At 45.5% G+C, this 11,259-nt stretch overlaps 1 long non-coding RNA gene across 1 annotated transcript; it reads right to left on the minus strand.

Annotated features, from left to right (window-relative positions):
• Positions 1-7,969: 7,969 nt before the first annotated feature.
• On the minus strand, positions 7,970-10,037 carry LOC116980186. The gene is made up of 3 exons (XR_004413882.1): positions 9,814-10,037; positions 9,168-9,173; positions 7,970-8,103 (listed from the first exon to the last, which is right to left on the minus strand). It is a non-coding gene; the product is annotated as an uncharacterized LOC116980186 (long non-coding RNA).
• Between the last annotated feature and the right edge of the window lie 1,222 nt (positions 10,038-11,259).

Raw genomic sequence — 11,259 nt, forward strand, 5'->3', positions numbered from 1 at the left:
TGCAGCTAGAAGCTTCAGGATCTAACAGGCCAGCGATCGGAGCACTCCTCTCTGGCGACCCCCGGCAAGGGTTCGCCCGCTCCGCGATGGAAAATCATCAGACTTGCTCTTTTTGGCAACATTATCAATCTTTTCCTTTGATCTATTGCTTTCGCTAAAAAATGGTCCCGACCCAAAATATTACTATTCCCTTTCTCCGGAGATGCTGCCTGACCCGCTGAGTTACTTTAGCTTTTTGTGTCTATTTTCATTTCTCTTGTCAGCTGCATGCAGGAGCATTCATTTGTTTTAATGGGATATATATTTGTTACTCTATCTGTAATCCTAACTTCCACACACCATCACAGAGTCAATGCTTTATTTGCAATGCCTCCTGATGCTGGAATTAATGTGCTGTTTCACTGCTTTGTGGCTCAATTGCAGCTACTGTTGATAACACCAATCCACCAATCTGAAGTCATGGAGTCACAGAGAGTCATGGAGTCATACAGCGTGAAAATAGGCCCTTCGGCCCAATTTGCTCACACCGATCAACATGTCTAACCTACACTAATCCCACAAGCCGGCGTTTGGCCCATAAACCTCTAAGCCTGCACTATCCATATACCTGTCTAAATATTTCTTAAATGTTGCGATAGTTCCTGCCTCAACTATCTCCTCCGACAGCTCATGCCATATACCCATCATCCTTTATGTGAACAAGTTGCCCCTCAGGTTCCTATTAAATCTTTTCTCCCTCATCTTAAACCTTTGTCCTCTGGTTCTCGATTCCCCTACTCAGGGCAAGAGAACCTGTGCGGCTAGCTGATCAGTTCCTCTCACGATATTGTAATCATTCCTGTGCTGGGAATTGGAAGCAACAGGGAATCCGACAAAGGTTAGAACTTAAATTGAGAAAATCTTTGCCTTCATTAAACTTTGACAGCTGGGAATTAGCCAAAGTAATCTCACAACCCTGGCACCACGGTACAATGGAATGGAAATTGTCTCACATCTCATCTAGTTTTGCACTTGAATTACAGGGTTTCTGTCGATGCAAAGTATGTTTTTTTATTTCTTCAATATTTTGATGTTTCCGGGCTGCCACTTTAGTACAATATTGAACGAATGTTGCATTGCAGAAATGCCCTCTCCGATGGGTCCTCAAACCAAGGTCTAATCGATTTCTCGGTTGCAGTATAAAGATCCAGTTGAACTGTTTCGAAGAAGAGCAAAAAGACCAATTGCATTTCCATCCAGGAACTCCATTTCACTGCACTGATTTTGGTGTTATGCAATTGAAAATGGATTATTTTCAGGAATGAAAAAGCAATAATTATTATTTCCAGATCATTTTGCTTCGCTCCAGAAATTTGGTTGTGCAATTCTGGGCATGAGTCGCATTGGATAACATCAGCCGCTGTTCCCCAGTGTGAAAGTAACTTCAAGGTCGCAACTGCTTTGTGGGATGAGTAGACTCTGTCAATGATCGTGCAGGTCATGCTTGGTGGAGTGGGTAGGTTGTTTGGATTGATAAACAAGAGAGTCAAGAGTCAAGATTGTACATATACACACTCACACATACACACATTATATATATATAATGTGTGTATGTGTGAGTGTGTATATATACAATCTTGACCCTTGTGTGGATATATATATATATACACACACACATACCGACACGTAAAAAATGAACAATATTAGTGCAATAATAACAATAAAAGTCTAAGTAGTGGCTGTGGGGAAGCAGCTATTCCTGAACCAGAACGTTACAATTTTCCACTTCCATTGTTAGTGCTGGTCTACCTTGTGTTCCCTTTAGGTGGTTTTAACATGCTCAGTATCTTTCCTGATACTGTTCTGCCAACGTGAATGGCGTTGGGCCAAGGATTTCAATGAGAAATCCTTTCCCATGTAATTTCCAATAATTCTCTTTTTGGAGCAGAAAGAGGAAAGTTGGACTGCCTTGCCCTGGGAACAGCCATCATTGGACATTCCCAGAACTTCCTGGTCAACCCAGTGCAGCCCCAATGGGGACTTTCCCCATTCAACCAGTTCCACAGCAGGTCCTTCGACCCACTGTGTCCACACCGATCAATGATCACCCATTCACACTACTTCCACTTTCTCATCCACTTCCCACACATTAGCGACAATTTATGGATGACAAGTAACCTCCAAAACCACACTTCTTTGGGATGTGGGAGGAAACCGGAAAACCCGGAGGCATCCGTGCTGGCACAAGGAGAATGTGCAAACTCTTTTTAATTTTCACCTATTCATTGATATATTTTACATATTCCTTGATACTGTATATTTTATCAATACTGCCCAGTAAACTCGGCAATAAATGCTGATCTTGCAGGTTTAGCAGGAAAAAGAATTAAAAATAAATGACATGATAGCTGCTTGTAATTATCTTTTTGTATTTCCAGGAAAGATAGAAGATAAATTATCTGCCGATTTATTTGACGCTGTTAGCTTGCAATCCTCTGCAACCTTAATAACGATCAATTATTTAGGAAGTATTTCAGCAGATTTAGCAGAGTCAACATGGTTTTATGAAAGGGAAATCGTCCTTGACAAATTTAGCAAAGTCTTTCAAGATCTAAAAAAACATAGTGGATAAAGGACAGTCAGTAGATGCATTTGTAATTTTCTTAAAGGATTACAAAGTTGGAAGCTATGATGTTGGAGCTATATATTAGCATGAATAGAGGATTTGACAAATAAGTGAAAATGGAGTGTTGGGATTGACACAAGGAGCTGCAGATGGTGGAATCTAGTGGAGAACACAAACTCAGCGGGTCAAGCAGCATCTCTGAAGGGCATAGATAGGTGATGTTTCGCGTTGGGACTCTTCTTCAGACTGAGAGTTGGGATATATGCATCCTATTTACGCTGGCAAGTTTGGATATGACAAGATTCAGTGCTGGAGCACAAACTGTTTTGAAATTATATTAATAACACTGATGGGATTGAGTATATTGAATATATTGCAGCCACGTTAACATATGGTAAAAAGAAAGATGGGAAAGAAAGTTGTGAAGATGATACAAATAGTCTGTAAAGGAATGCAGTCAGGTTTTTGAACTGTAGATCCGTGGACTGGGGAAAACAAGTTTATCGTGAATATGGAGGAAAGTGGAATTAAGGTGAAGATGATATCAACCATGATCTGAATAAATGGCAGAGTAGACAAGAGCCTTACAACATATTCCGATTCTATTTCTTATGTTCCAACTTTTTTGAAAAATTGATTCAATTTTTGGTAGTTTCCAAATTTTTAAATCTTTGTTTCCTGTCTGTATTCCTGTTGTTCCTACTTTCTCACCCACTCCCTACACATTAGGTGTCAATTAACCTCCAAAACCATACTTCTGTGTGCGGAAACTGGAGCATCCAGAGGAAACCGCGCTGTTACAAGGAGAACGTGCAAACACCACACACGCAGCACCTGGGGTTAGGATTGAACTCTGGTGTCTAGCACTGTGAGGCAGCTGCTCTATTGCTGCACCACTGTGCCACCCTTATTATTATTATTATTATTCTAGAACCGTATAATACCAGGCCTTTGGGTCTGCTCCCCCAACACAATATTCCACCACTCACCCATTCCCCCAACGCAACCCGTTCCGCCAACGCAATATTCCACCACTCATGCATAGCCCCCAACTGTGCAGCTGCAGCTCATTACCCCTCATCCCCCAGCACTCCCTCCCTCTCCTCTTTACCCTCCCACTTATTTCTCCTCTCCTCCTCCACTCCCCAATCCATCCCTCACCTCTCCCTCCCTCTCCTTTCCCCTACCCTCAGTCCCACCCTCCCACCCTCCTTCCATAACTCCTCTCTCATTCCTAACACCTCCTCTCTCTCTATCCCCCACTCCTCACACCCCCCTATCCCACCCACTATCCCTCCTCATCTCCCCACTGCCCTCCTCTCCCTCTATTCCCCCCTCCCTACCTCCCCCACTCCCCCCTCCTCTACCTCTATTCCCCCTCCTCCCCAATCTCCCTCCTCACCTCCCCCACTATCCCCCCTCTCCCTCCCTAGCCCCTCCTCTCCCTCAACCCCCCCACTCTTCCTCCTCACCTCCCCAGGAACATTCCCCTCTCCTCCTCCCCTCTCCCAATCCCACCATCACCTCTCCCTCCTCCTCCTTTCCCCTACCCTCAGTCACTCCTTCCCTCCCTCCATAACTCCTCTCCCCTCCCTACCCCTCCTATCCCTCTATCGCCCACCTCCCCATTCCTCACCTCCCTCTATCACCCCCACTATCCCTCCTCACCTCTCCCATTGCCCTCCTCTCCCTCTATTCCCTACTCCCTACCTCCCCCACCCCGCCCTCCTCTCCCTCTATTCCCTACTCCCTACCTCCCCCACCCCCCCCTCCTCTCCCTCCATTCCCTACTCCCTACCTCCCCCCCCCTCCTCTCCCTCTATTCCCCTTCCACCTAACATGAGACAGAAGAAAATTGAAAAAAGGGGAAGAGAGATTTCTCTGCAGATTTTGAAATTCGGCAAGGCCCCACCACCACAGCGAGGCCCCACCGCCACAGCGAGGCCCCACCGCCACAGCGAGGCCCCACCGCCACAGCGAGGCCCCACCGCCACAGCGAGGCCCCACCGCCACAGCTAGGCCCCACCGCCACAGCGAGGCCCCACCGCCACAGCGAGGCCCCACCGCCACAGCGAGGCCCCACCGCCACAGCGAGGCCCCACCGCCACCACGGCTCCATTGTCGCGAGGTCTCACCACTGTGGTCTCGATGCCTCCTGGATCGCCGTGTAGAACCCCGGCCGGGGCCTGACAGGTAGAAGCCCGGGTCAGATGAAGCGGCCAACGGCGCCCGCAGCTGGGCACCACCAAGGCCGTGAAGTGGGCTCAGCCGCTCGCCCGCTCGGCACCACAGCACCGCTCGCCCGCTCGGCAGATGCAGCTCCAGCTGGCGGAGCGTTAATGATGCTCACTCCGCTCCTTCAGCTTTATATTCTCCTAGCCGGGCAAGGCGGGTGCCACCCGTGACTGACAGTGGACTCAGCCAATCAGTGCGGCGATGGTGCTGGAAGGGGCGTCGCCGTTCCGGCGAATGACAGGAGAGGAGACCAATCTGTGCATGTGCGTTTTTTAAAAGATTTCTAAACCTTAATAACTTTTAAAATATACCATCGATCAGAACAAAACTTATTGCCCTTGTAGCACAGGAGAATGATGAGTAAGCTGGCAAAATATCATAGCATTATCGTGTACTGTTTTTGCGCAAATATAAAAAAATGCAAAACTGGAAGAGCAGAAGATCAGAGTGTTAGTTATGTATAGATATTATTCATCATCTGAATGCCTGATATTAAGGGCCTGTCCCACGAGCATGCGACTACATGAGGCAAGCGCGACCTAAGCGACTCCATGCGGCAAGCGCTACCTAACCAGAAGCGGGGGCCGCGTGGAGGTCGAGTGAGTGACATGAAGTGCGAGCGAAGTCTCCGGGAAGTTCGCGCGTGACGTATGGCGCCGAGGCGGCTGCGGGTCGGCAGGCCATTGCCGCACGGAATTTTTTAACGCGGTCAGTTTTTTGGAGCCCCGCGCGATGTCGGGACCATCTCCGCACAACTCCATACGGCTCCGGCGATCGAAGTGGGACCGGCCCGGCGAGGCCGTACGGCTCAATCGACCACGTTAGGTAGCGCTTGCCGCATGGAGTCGCTTAGATCACACTTGCCGCATGGAGTCACATGCTTGTGGGACACGCCCTTAAGACTCCAAACAAGCTTCCTGTCCTGACTTCTGTCATGGCAGGAAATTTCCAGGAAGGCGGGCCAAACACATCAAGGGTGTTCTCAAAGAGGGTGTTCTCAAAGTATCTTTTTAAAATTAAAAGATTCTCACAGAAAGCCTTGAAGATTCACAGAACGATGATACAAATAGCCTGTAAATTAATGTATGTGTAGGAAGAAAGCTGGTGTAACAGAGCTGGTAAGACAGCATCTTTGGAGAAAAGGAATAGGTGACGTTTCAGGTCGAGACCCTTCTCCACAAAGAAATGCAGTCAGGTTTTTGAACTGTAGATCCATGGACTATGGGAAAAAACAGGCTGACAATGAATTTGGAGGAAAGTGGAATTAAGGTGAAGATTATATCAGCCGTGATCCTAATGAATGGCAGAGTAGGCTTGAGGGCCTTACAACATATACCAATGCTATTTCTTATGTTCCGATATTTTTTAATTTATTCCACGTTTGATATTTTCCAAATTTTTAAACCCTCGTTTCCTCTCTGTATTCTGACAGTGTTTATTTTAAGATCTTTGCATTGTCACAGTCCTTGAAGGGTCTTGTAATCTGACCAACTCATTTCTTCAAAATTCTTCAATGCTCCTCCCTCCTTATGCAATCTCCCAGCTGTGATAATCCAAGCTAAATATGGCTTCCCCCCCACCCCCTAAATCCTTTCCAGCATTAGTGCATTAAAGTTATTGTACCCTGAAAGCAAGAGGTGAAAAGGCACATATTTTACTGAGAAAATGAACAAACCAAAATATATATCTTGGATTGAAAGCATTTAAAAAAAAATCAGGCACTAGAACAAAAAAAAGCAAAAAGCATCAAAGACAATGTTGACAAAGTTAGTGAGTAATGGGGTTGGATGTATTGTTTAAAATGAAAAATTATTTGCATTCTGAGACAAAGTGCCCCTCGTGGAGTTAAACGATCTCGCAATATGGTGCAGTTCGATGCAGGTCAAAAGTGAGCTGAATGGCTGGCTTGACATTTTCATGCTAACAAAAGCACACAGTTTCCCACATGCGGCTACTTTGACAGCAAATTCCATCACACAATTCAGCAACCTGATATATGCCCTTGCGCTGCAATAATTGTGATCACAGTGAGATGCATTAGTATAATTACTGAAGAGACTGGTTATGCCAGTGGTGACTTTGAACTGATAGCAGCATTGAGACGACTGTGAAGATTTTGTGACAGCGCCCCCCCCCCCTCCCTTGGATGTTGCTCTGATCCCTTTAACCGGATGACATGCAAGGAGAGGCCAATCCTCAGCATCACTGATAACAACTGGCTCCTGTTAGCTGAGATTGATTGGCCACTTGAACCTTGTCAACCTACTCCCAGTAAAACCCAGGTGCTTCAGCGTGGCTTACATCCCTGTCAGCTGAGTTCTCCTGTTGCAGGTTTGAGGAAGACTGAGCCACTGGGACAAAACCTGAGACCACCAGTTCCATTGTGTGGTCAAAACTGGATTGCTGTACATACATTCAATTCATCGTAAGGTCATAAGGAATAGGAGTAGAATAAGGCCATTCACCCATCAAGTCTACTCTGCCATTCAATCGTGGCTGATCTACAGTAAATCGCCCTCCTAACCCCATTCTCCAGCCTTCTCCCCATTATCTTTGACCTGTACTAATCAAGAATCTATCTATCTCTGTCTTAAAAATATTCACTGACGGCCTCCACAGCCTTCTGTGGCAAAGAATTCCACAGATTCATCACCCTCTTGACTAATGACATGTCTCATCTTCCTAAAAAAAGTCCTTTAATTCTGAAGCTATGACCTCTAGTCCTAGACTCTCTCACAAGTGGAAACATCATCTCCACATCCACTCTATCGAAGCCTTTCACTATTCTGTATGCTTCAATTAGGTCCCCCGTCATTCTTCTAAACTCTAGCGAGTACAGGCCCAGTGGCAACTAACGCTCATCATAGATTAACTTAGTCATTCCTGGAATCATTCTTGTAAACCGCCTCTGGACCCACTCCAGAGCCAGCACATCCTTCCTCAGATATGGTACCGAAAATTGCTCACAATATTGCAAATGCGGCCATACCAGTGCCTTATAGAGCCTCAACATTTTCATTCCTGTTTTTGTATACAAGCCCTCATGAGATCAATGCTAGCATTGAGTTTACTTTCTTTACTACCAATACGGCCTGCAGATTAACTTTTTGGGAATCCTGCAGCAGCACTACCAAGTCCCATTGCACCTCAGATTTCTGGAATCGGACCTCATTTAGAAAATAGTCTACACCTTTATTCCTACTAACAAAATACATGACTCCACACTCTGCTGCACTTTATTCCATCTGCCACTTCTCTGCCCACTTACACAACCTGTCCAAGTCCTTCTGCAGAGTCCCATCAAGCAAAAGGTATAGAAGTGTGAAAGCGCACACCACTAGATTTAGGGACAGTTCCTGCCCAGCTGTTATTAGGTAACTGAATCACCCTACCACAACCTGAAAGCAGTGCTGAACTACTATCTACCCCTTTGATGACCATCGGACTATCCTTGATCGGACTTTGTTGACTTTACCTTGCACTAAATGTTATTCCCTTATCATGTATCTATACACTGTAAATAGATTGATTGTAATCATGTATTGTCTTTCTGCTGAATGGATGGCACGTCACAAACGCTTTTCACTGTAACTCGGTACACGTGACAATAAACTGAGCTGAATGCTTGCTGATGATACTGGGCGGGGTGGCTGCATGGGATGTGAAGAAGATGTAAACAAGGCTTCAAGTATATCCAGGTAGGTAGCTGAAGTAGGTAATGTAGAATGCATAGGTGAAGATATGGCAGATGGAAAATATTCAGGATCAAAGGATACGAGATTGATGCAGGAAAGTGTTGCTGATGTAAAAGATCAGTCAGAATGTTAGTTAATGTTGGAGCAGGAGGGATAGCCTGAATGAACTACACCTATTTCAATTTCAGATGTTCTTATATTTATGTTCTTTGATGGTTCTGTTCTATTTCCCCATTCCCTTTAGTCTCAAATGAAGCGGAGAGAAGAGGTGGGGATAGTCATTTCTATAAATAGCACACCATCTCCCTATCCCGGAAGTAGTTTGGACCATTTCCAGATAAGACTTGGGGGAGTTCAAGGAACTCCATTTTACAGTTCTTTACGTGTCAGCAGATACATGTTTAATATAACACTTCACTTTAAGGACAAATTTTCCTCAGTCATAAGGTCATGTGACAGGTGTAGAATTAGGCCATTCGGCCCATCAAGTCTACTCTGCTATTCAATAATGGCTGATCTATCTCTCCCTCCTAACCCCATTCTCCTGACTTCACCCCATAACCTCCGAAACCTGTACTAATTATGAATCTATCTATCTCTGCATTAAATATATACACTGACTTGGCCTCCACAGCCTTCTGTGGCAAATAATTCCACAGATTCACCACCCTCTGACTTAAGACATTTCTCCTCATCTCCTTCCTAAAAGAAGCTTCTGTAATTTTGAGGCTATGACCTCTGGTCCTAGACTCTCCCACTAGTGGATACATCCTCTCCACGTCCACTCTACCCAGGACTTTCACTATTAGGTATGTTTCAATGAGGTCCTCCCTCATTCTTCTAAACTCCAGCGAGTACAGGCCATGAGCTGACAAATGCTCATCACAGGTTAACCTCCTCATTCCTTTGATAATTCTTGTCAACCTCCTCTGGACTCTCCAGAGCCAGCACATCCTTCCTCAGATATGGTATCCAAAATTGCTCACAATATTCCAAATGTGGCCTTACCAGCACCTTATAGAGCCTCAACATTACATCCCTGTTTTTGTATACAAGCCCTCTTGAAATAAATGCTAGCATTGAGTTTGCTTTCTTTACTACCAATTCGACTTGCAGATTAACTTTTTGGAAATCCTGCACTCCCAAGTCCAAATGCACCTCAGATTTCTTGATTCTCACCCCATTTAGAAAATAGTCTATGCCTTTATTCCCACTACCAAAATGCATGACTCCACACTCTGCTACACTATATTCCATTTGCCACTTCTCCGCCCACACTCCTAACCTGTCCAAGTCCTTCTGCAGAGTCCCAGCTTTCTCTACACTACTTACCCCTCCACCTATTTCCGTATAACCGGAAATTTGGCCACAAAGCCTTCAACCTCCTCGTCCAAATCATTAATATACAACGTAAAGAGTAGCGGCCCCAGCACCAACCCTTGCGGAACTCCACTAGTCACTGGCAGCTAACCAGAAAAAGCTTCCTTTACTGCCACTCTTTGTCTTCTGCAATCCAGCCAATCTGCTGTCCATGCTAGTATCTGCCGTTTGATACCGTGTGCTCTCATCTCAGTAAGCAACATCTACTGACTCTCCTTTGTCTGTCCTGCTATTCACTTCTTCAAAGAATTCCATCAAATTTGTCAAGCAAGACCTCCCCTTTCCTTCACAAAGTCATGCTGACTTTGGCCTATTTTATCGTGAACTTCCAAGAACCCCGTAACCTCATAATTTATAATAGACTATAAATTCTTACCAACCACCAAAGTCAGACTATAGTTCCCACTATTCTGCCTTGCTCCTTTTTGTGCAGCGGGGTAAAATTGGCAATTTCCCAATCATCTGCGACCACTCCTGACTCCAGTGATTCCTGAAATATCACCATCAATGCCTCCATAATCTCCAAAGCCATCTCTTTCAGAACCCTAGGGTGCAGTACATCCGGCCCAGGTAATGTATCCACCTTCAACCCTTTCAGCTTCCCAAGCACCTTCTCCCTGGTAATAGCACCTCCACTAACTTCCATCCCCTGCCTCTCTTGAATTTCAGGCACGTTGCTGGTGTCTTCCACTGTGAAGGCTGATGCAAAAATGTTATTCAACTCCTCTGTCATTTCTTTATTCCCTATTATCACTTTTCCTGCATCATTTTCCAGCGCTCCAACACCCACTCTTGCTTCTTTCTTGCTCGTTATCTAACTGAAGAAACTCTTGCTATCTATTTTATATTATTGGCTCGCTTACCTTTGTATTTCATCTTTTCTCCCCATATTTTCCCCGTTGTTACATACTGTTGACACAAATCACACAATCTTACCACACACCCTTGCCACTCATGTGGCCCACTGGTATTAACTCTCTTCCCTTACTTTGAGGGGCGTCTCAACCACACCCTGCCCCCATGTCCAGCAGCACCAGGATAATCCAGAGACTGCCAGTGTTACTTCTTCAAGCCCAAAGCCGAGCTGCCAGAAAGAAACCTGTACTGTTAGCACCAAAGATCTTGCTCTAGTATCTTTGGTTAACCCATCCTCTCAAGGCAAGGGTGAACTGCAGGAATAAGCCCGAAATTTCCAACCCTCCTCCTTAGAAGACCAGCACTAAGCTGCTGGGACAAACTGGAGATTGCCAGAGGCAGCAACTCCACCACTGCGCCACTGTGACACTGTGGGTTTACAAACCTGTAGGTTATTGCTAGGTTGACAAACTAATCTACCAACCAGCA

Source organism: Amblyraja radiata, chromosome 13, assembly GCF_010909765.2.
Source record: "Amblyraja radiata isolate CabotCenter1 chromosome 13, sAmbRad1.1.pri, whole genome shotgun sequence".
Taxonomy (NCBI): Eukaryota; Metazoa; Chordata; class Chondrichthyes; order Rajiformes; family Rajidae; genus Amblyraja; species Amblyraja radiata.